Source organism: Octodon degus, unplaced genomic scaffold, assembly GCF_000260255.1.
Source record: "Octodon degus isolate 3935 unplaced genomic scaffold, OctDeg1.0 scaffold00128, whole genome shotgun sequence".
Taxonomy (NCBI): domain Eukaryota; kingdom Metazoa; phylum Chordata; class Mammalia; order Rodentia; family Octodontidae; genus Octodon; species Octodon degus.
The window spans coordinates 2096072-2104480 of NW_004524704.1; the positions used below are offsets into that span (position 1 = coordinate 2096072).

Sequence of the window (8409 nt, forward strand, 5' to 3'; positions counted from 1 at the left end):
TCTGCTAGGGCCGGTGCTTCTGCTGCCTGTCCAGGGGGATGGCCCTTGTCCGGAAGGAAAGCTACTGGGGGATGAAGGTGCTATGTCTGGCCAGGCACCTGTCAGATAGAAATGCAAATATTTCTGTGAACATGCATTTGTTTGTCTGTGGGGCAAAAGGTTGAAGACTGCACATTACTGGAAGTTTTCTTTTGCCTTCTATGTTGGGGCGGCTGGCTGTGGCTAGGAGCCACTGTCTACAGGTGGTGCGGACTCAGTCCTCCACCTCAAGTTCTGTTCTCCCAGTTCTTAGAGAACCTCTGGGCAGTTATGCTCAGGCGTTTCTGAGGACTCGCGCATCTTCTCCATCAGTGCCTGCCCAGTTCAGATTCAGCCTCTGGTAAGAGACCCTTTGTGCAGCCCGTGAGTGGAGTGTCTAGATGAGGTGCGAATGAAAGCCTCATCGATGACTACAGCTTTGTTATGGTGGAGAGGACCTCCGTGCCCTGCTGCTGGGCGAGTCCTCAGAGAGTGACCAACAGCCTGATTCCCTTACCGTTAGAGAACATCTAGCTCCCTCCTGCCTAGTTCTTGTTTGTGTTGTTCTTTATTTATACTTTGAGCTTCTGATATAAGAGAAACCATGCTATATCTAAGTTGTGTGTGTGATTTATTTCACCTGACATTATAGGTTCAAGATGGATCTGTTTTCCAATGAATGACTCAGAATTACCTTTCTTTATGGCAGAGTACTACTCCACTGTGTATAAATAGTATATTTTCCTTATCCGTTCATCTGTTGATGGACATATAGCTGCTTCCAAGATTTAGCTAATAGGAAATGTGCTGCTACAGACATGGGTGTGTATATGGCATTATAATATAATATCTTGAACTCTCAGAACTGTCCCCACCTCCCTGTCCTTCCCCACCTCTCAGCCCTCCCCCCATCCCTAACAAGTCTACTCTTTTTGGTTCCTACCAACTCCCCTTGATTTTACTCTTTTATTTATTTATGTTTTAGGTTTTTCATATAAGAGAAACCATGCACTATTTAACTTCCAGTGTCTGTCTTGTTTCACTTAACATTGCGGTCCAGTGTCATCCACTTTCCTGCGAATGACATATCTTGACCTTTGTTGGCTCTCACCAGATAGGACTCAGGGGCTGGGAGCTGGGACGCTGGAGCCCAGGAGCATAGGCAAACTTCTTTGGGGACTCTGAGAAGCATGAGTCTAGCTCATCACTATTGTTGCTACAGGAATTAAGAGAGCTTTACCACAATCCAAGGGCTTTGTAGCACATAGTAAATGCTCAGTCATTATTAGCTCGAATAAAGTGATACAATTTGCTATTAACTTACCGCCACATCCTGCAGAGGCAAACATCTACTTATTGCTATATAACCTTGCAGATGTTGATTATAGGAGCTGGTTAACTAGCTTAAGATCATAAGTTGATAGGTAGAAATACAGGCTGGCATGTGACTTTTTGAGCTGAAAGCCTCAGGGAGCGTTTTGCAAAACCAGGGAGTCTTGGTGATAAGGAACTTGGGTTTCCCTCAATTTCATATACATTAGCAGTTTTCCAAATGGGTTATAAAAGATGAAATAGAAAAAAAGGAGTTCAAGATACAAACCTGTGTGGCACATATTATTGGGTTCAAAGGCATGCAAATTCTCTAGTAAATTCAGGTAAAAGTTGCTTATGTTCAGCTTCTGTACTGCTCTCCTCCTGGAAATTGAAAGCCTTGCTCAGACCGATACACACCTGCAGGTCTCACTTTGAGTAGCCCAGTCCTAAGCTGCTGTTTCTCAGAGCTTTGTGCCGGGAGACTAAGCCCAGGATCAGAACCCCTGGGGGTCCCTGGTGATTGCTCAGCCCAGCCTGGGACTGCTTGGATCAGAGCAACTGAAATGGAATTCAGACTCCTGTGCTTTAGCAAGTAACTTTTAACAATTCCAACGTGCTAAGTCTGAGGATTGTGATTCTTTGCAATGTGGTCTTCTCTCTACACTGACAGAAGAAACGGTAAGTGCTAGGGAAGCCAGCACACTGTTTACTGCAGCTCTTCCATCACCGCCCATTTCTCTCCTTCCCTCCTTCCCTTCTTCCTGAAACCCATGCATAGGGCCTGCCTGCTGAGGTCACTTTAGGGCTCTTCAGTGAATGAATGTGTGCTGAGTGTGTACTGCAGCCTGGACAGAGAAGGACCAGACCACAAGGTCTGATGAAAGCATGTGCTAATAAGTCACAGGGCAAATGCCTTGGGTATTTTAGTGCACGAGAGATGGGGCAGGTAAGGACAAATCAGCCACAGAGGCAACGAGGAGGGAGAAAAATGAGAGGTGCCGGTTTTGGGAGGCGAGGGTAGGGCGCGTCTCAAGGAGGAAGAAGTGGCTGGCTGTAAAAGCCCGCTGATGGGTGGATGGCGGGAAGGCTAAGCACGCACCCTGGGCAGCAGCACCGAGGGCTTTGATGAATTTGACAAGCGCAGGTTCCTGGAGACAGACAGGGGAGGCCTGGGGGGAGGGGCTGGGACTGAGAACCAGAAGTGGGAATTAGAAACAGCCATGACAGAGTCTTTTTAAGAGTTTTATTACAGGGTGTTTGATTTTAAAGAAATAGCACCGGGCCTAGACAGAGAAACGAGGTCAAGAGATTTATCCGAAGGGTCAGAGGAATGATATTTAGAACTCATATGATGGCTGAATATGTAAACTTTCATAAAGTCAGATCTGCTTTACTTACTGCCTTCAGTAAAATAGAACTAATTGCTTTAACTTGTTCCTTCAAGCTCTTTTAAACTCTCTCCACTCCTGAATGTTGTTTCTGGTTGAGAAGAAAATAGTTTGTAAACCACTCTCATTCCTTACATAGCTGTACATAAATATGTCTGAAAACAGCATTATACTTTTTGTATTTCCTTTATTATTTGGCTAAAATATTTTAAAGTAAATTTCGTGACTTACAATATTTTTATGTAACCATAGTACTATTATTACACCTAATGAAATTAACTATGATTCATTTCATTGTATAATAACCCAATATATACTAAAATCTCATTTATCTCCAAAGGTGTTATGTTCAAATTAAGGTTCAAGCCCAGTCTGTGTCTTGTTGTGGTCATGGCTTTTAAACTCTATGTTTTTTACACCCCTTGACTTGTTCTTGAAACCAATCGATTGTCCTCTACAATTTTCCTACTTTCTGAAGTGGAGTTTGTTTTCTAAAGACACCTGGTGTATAGACTTGGTCATGCTCCCTGGAGGCGAGGTCTTTCCCAGGTGGTACCGTCTGCTGGCTTCATGTTGTCTGACATCAGAAGGCACAGACTACGTAGGTGTCTCCTTGCTAGTGACCTGACCCTTACGTAGAGAAGGGCGTACAGGAGCTAGTGGGTAAGTGTTGCTCATCACAGTATTGGACACAGCCAGTTCACCTAGGAAAAGAGAGATATGGTCATAAACACAGGTAACGCGGCTTGAGGAAGTTCTGTATTGTACCTTCTGCTTTCTCCATGACAAATAATAAATTTATCATGGGGAGCGAGAATGCGCCAACAGAGATCAGCCAGGACTCCAGGAGAGTGGCAGGTGAGTACATACGCTGGGAATGTTACTGTGAGAAGAGTGTTATTGTTGGAAGCCCTGGAGACCCGTGGGCAGTTAGTGACCAGTATCGTGAAGTGAAATCAGTGCACACTGTTGCATGAGTATGTTGCAGTTGAGTTCGGTTGTGCGGTTGTAGGTGTGGAGGAAGGTAGAGGTTGGGTGTGCCCAGGATTGAGTTTTAGCCAGATGTCTGTAGAGAAAGAGAGCCAGGGTTGGATCGTGGGATTTAGGGTGAGTAGGAAGGGAAGTGAGGATGTGAGGGGGAGGAGAGCGAGAAAGTGGTAGGATGAGCCACAGACTCTGGAAGTTGGGGCGCCAGTTGCAACAAGCTGCAAAGATGATGGTGATGACTATCGAATTGCTGTCTAATACTGAAATTATGTAGGAGGTACATTTTTTAGAAAGAACAAGATCAGAGGTACGATCCTGAGAGTGAGTGACTGAAATCACAACCATGGGGGTCGAGGAGACCAAAGAACTCCAGGGAAGTAGAATATCCTGTAGGTGGATATGAATATAATTAGTATTACTAATAATACTCATGATGGAAATGGTGGTGGGGAAGTTAAAGTGAGCAAGGAGCTGAAATAGTCAAAGAAGGAAGGGGTGCAATTTGGTTGAAGGAAAGATGACTATGGCAAGAAGGCGGGGTAGCAGTAGCCGGCATAGTCTACACAGGGTTGCTGCGGGCATGAAATGTGCTGATGCACATACGGGTCTCCCCACCAACCCTTACGCAGCACATGCTAGACAAATGTTAGCTGTTCTCAATTGGAGTCTATGTGACTCTGGGGAGCGGAGCTTAAACTGTAGGTTTATTTTTACAGGGAAGTTGATTTTCCTTTATATTAAGGTCTTTCTAACGGGCATAGCTGCTTGCAAAGCCATGTGTGAGCTGGGTGGGTGGTACTTCCGTGTCATGCAGCATGTCCAGCAGAGTAGCTGAACATTTGCATTATGGTGCTGTGAAGGGCGTGAAAGTGGAATTGAAGAGATGGTTGGGTGGCAGTCAGAGGTGTGTGTGTGTGTTTGTGTGTGTGTGTGTGTGTGTGTGTGTGTACGGGGCGTTGGGGCTATGTCAAAGTTAGGTTTATTCTTCCATTCAGACACCACCAAACATTTGTTGGTTGTGGTCTACAGTCTGGCTACAGATGCAGGAGACCAGAGATGGCTTAAAGGAAGGAGGTCTGTATGGTTAGGACAGGTCTGTGGTCAGACAGATGTCACGCAGTGTGCTCAGAGCCAGAATAAGCACAGTCATGTTGACGCCTGTGGGGTCAAGGAAGGGACCAAAGTCAAGGGGTACTGAGTATGTTGGAGCCTGACTGAGTTTGGCTGGTGTGAACAGGATAAGAAGGAACGTGCTTGAAGAGGGACACTATGGCATTCCTGCAAGGGCATGAAAGAGCCTGGAATACTTTAAGTGCCACTGAATTGCTTCTGGCAAATTACTAATCTTCCCGGTCTGAGTTTCTCTGTTTGTAACATGGGGATAGTAGTGGTATCCATGGAGTAGCAGAAAGTGAAGAGTAACAGAACTGATGTGTATGATACTTGTTGTGGGCACTGGTATAGTCCCTGTGGGTGCATTGTCTTACTTTGCTTTGTAAATAGTCCTGTAATTAGGACCTGTGAATATCCCCACTTTATAGATGAATTTGCTGAGTCTTGAGGGTTAAGTAGCCCAGGGTCATGAAACTGGTGACACGAAGATTAATCTGATTCCAAACCTTGTACATATTTTTATTAGTCTATATTTGCAGCACATAACAATGACATTCATCACATATTAAATATCTTAATTCTTTTACTTCTTCTTTACTCTGCTCCCAACTCATGACTTGGTTTCCTTCCATTTACGAAACATCGATCTCCCTATTTCCTATTACCTACCTTTTATTTTGTTCTTTAAATTATGTATAAGTTTCTCATATAAGAGAAACCATGTGATATTTAAGCTTGTGTGTCTGATTTACTAGTCAATAATAATATGAATTTATTAATCAGTGATGTTATACTTAACATTGTCACATGCATCTATTTTTCTACAAATGACTCAAATTTATCTTTATGGCAGAGTAGTACTCCACTGTGTATAAAGAACACATTTTCTTTTTCTACTTATTTGTTGATGGACATGCAGACTGCTTCCAAGGTTTAGCTCTTATTAATTATGCTGCCAAACACACAGGTGTGGTGGATTGCTGTAACTCAGTGTCTTAACTCTGTTGGGACAATACCTAGAAAGGGACTAGCTGGGTTGAGTGGAATTTCTATTTTAGTTTTTGAAAAATTTCCATTTTGATTTCCCTGACAGTTGTACAAAGTTATATTCCCACCAACAATGTAGAAAGTTTCCTTTTTACCTGTAGCCTCATCAGCACCAGATGACAGCGGTCATCAACAAGTAGCTGATGGATGGTAGCTATTCTTTCTGGATTTAAGATAGAGGATTAGTGTTATTTTAATTTGCATTTCTGTGATGGCCAGAGATGTTGAGTGTTTCTTGCTGTATTTTGGCCACTTGTACGTCTTCCAAAAAATGTCTGTTCATTTCAGTTGCTCATTTTCTGACTGAGTCTTTTATTTGAGGGATCTAATTCATTGAGTTTTTTTTTTATGTATTGAAGATGTTAGACTTCTGTTTGAGGAACAGTCAGCATCGCATCCCCCCCCATTCTGTTCACTGTCTCTTCACTGTTTCCTTTGCAGCACTTGCTGAAGCTTTCTAATCTGATGTACTCCTATTTGTTGATTCTTGGTTTTACTTCTTGTGCCACTGGGCTTCTTCACAGTATGTCCTTGCCGATACTGTGTCTTTTACATATTTCCTCTTCTAGTAGATCCAATATTTCCTTTTTAATATTTAGATCTTTGACCCATGTTGATGATATTTTAGCACATGGCAAGAGATATTGGTGTAGATTCAGTCCTCTGCACTTGTGTAGCTGGTTTTCCCAGAATCATTTGCTGAAGAGGATGTCTTTCCTCCACTTTTTTTTTTTTTTTTTCAGTACCAGGGATTGAACTCAGGACCCTGAACTTGCCAGGCAAACACTTATTCTACTGAGCTATCGCCCCAGCCCCCTCCACCATATTTTTGACCCACTTTTCAAAGTTTGGCTTCCTGAATATGCCTACAGATTCTGTTTCTGCAGATGCTATTTCTTTTTATTGGTTCACATTTATGGTTTTGTGCCACCACCTGCTGTTTGTATCACTGTGGCTTCATAATATAACTTGAAATTCAGGATTGTAATGCCTCCTGCTTTACTCTTATTGACCAGAATTTCTTCTGTTATTCTGAGTTTCTTCTGATTCCACATGTACGTTAGGATTGTTTTTTCTAGTTCTGTCAGGAATGATGGTATTTTGATTGAAATTGCATGAAATCTATATACCAGGTTTGGTAGTAGGTCATTTGTCACTATTGATGGTTCTACCTATGCAGGGACAGGGGACATCTTTCTGTTTTCTGATGTCCTTGGCCACCTCCTTTTTTGAGTACTATAGTTTTCATTATAGAGGTATTTCATTTCTTTGGCTAAGTTAATCTCTATGAGCAGTATTTAATTTTTCTTGAGGCTGCTGTGGATGGTATTGTTTTCTTTCTTTCTTTTTTTTTTCTATTTTTGGTGGAACTGGGGATTGAACTCAGGCCCTTGCGCTTGCCAGGGAAGTGCTTATTCTACTGAGCCATCTTCCTGGCCCTATGGTATTGTTTTCTTTATTCCTTTCTTGGTGAATTCATTATTGGTGTAGAGCTCTACTGATTTTTGTGTGTTGATTTTATATAGGGCCAGTGTGGCTATGTACACATAACCACTAAGCTATTCTTGGTACAAGCACATAACTAGTACTAAATAAATGGTAGTTATTGTTGCGATTGTTAGTTTGTCAACTAGAGTGAGGATTCTATTGTCACTCCTGGCTCAGGATCACCAGTGCTCCTGTTTCCAACAGCACTAACTGGTTTTGGAAGGCCCTCATTACCTACTCTAGCTGTAATAGACAGTTGCACCATGTATATTCTACCTAGCTGACATTTGTAAACCAAGAGAGATTGTGATTTTTGTCTTCTTAGAAGACACATCTTTTCTAGCAGGTGCAGTTGACATGAGAAAAATAGAGCTTAGGTTGAGATACTCTTCTGATGTCTGTGGTAAGACCTCAAATGCAGCCCATACATGAGAGATGGGAGTAAGGTATTTCCACAGGCAAGAGGAGTCAGCCCCAGGTCAGATGACCAGCCTCAGTGGTCCCTGTAGAGACCTTAAAAAAAAAGGTGAGGGAAGCTCTTTTATCAGTAGTGCCTGAAATAAGCAGAGCTGGGCAAAGTTACAGAGCACTAGCCAATATCTGGAGACGTTCCCTGGTGACATTAGTGAGGAAGGCTCACAAGGTACCTGCTTACAGATCTTAATGGTGGAAGGAGACAGAATCAATTCATAATACAAATGCTTGCCATGGGGGAAAGGCACTGTAGAGTGCCAGCTCTGAGTCATTTCTTGATTCTGCCAGGAGCTTGCACCTAACACTAGTTCTTTTCTGAATTGTTAAGGAGAGCATTGATTTTTTTTTTTTTTTACGAAGGACAGAGTGTCTCTTCCTGCTGCTGCCATCAGTTATGCCTGGATCCACTGAGGCTGTCATATGGCCTCTGGATAACACCTCTTGTCTGGGGAAGATGGCTCAGTCCCACCTGCCAAACTCCTGGCCATGAAATCTGGGTTTTTCCCAACCTGCACCTCATCTTTCAAAGAGCCTTTCCTCCTGATTCATGCGATTATATGCACATTGCTTCTTCCTCCTC

The 8409-nt window shown here is 42.9% G+C and overlaps 1 protein-coding gene across 2 annotated transcripts in view; it reads left to right on the forward strand.

Moving 5' to 3' along the window:
- St6gal1 (ST6 beta-galactoside alpha-2,6-sialyltransferase 1) overlaps positions 1-8409 on the forward strand; it is a 128299-nt gene that overhangs the window by 85570 nt on the left and 34320 nt on the right. The window contains exon 1 of one of the 2 annotated variants that reach the window (XM_004640887.2): positions 260-379. The exons of the other annotated variant lie outside the window; for it this stretch is intronic. The gene's annotated coding sequence lies outside the window, so the exon portion shown is untranslated. Of the gene's footprint in view, positions 1-259; positions 380-8409 lie in introns of those variants that run through there. 2 annotated transcript variants of the gene reach the window in all.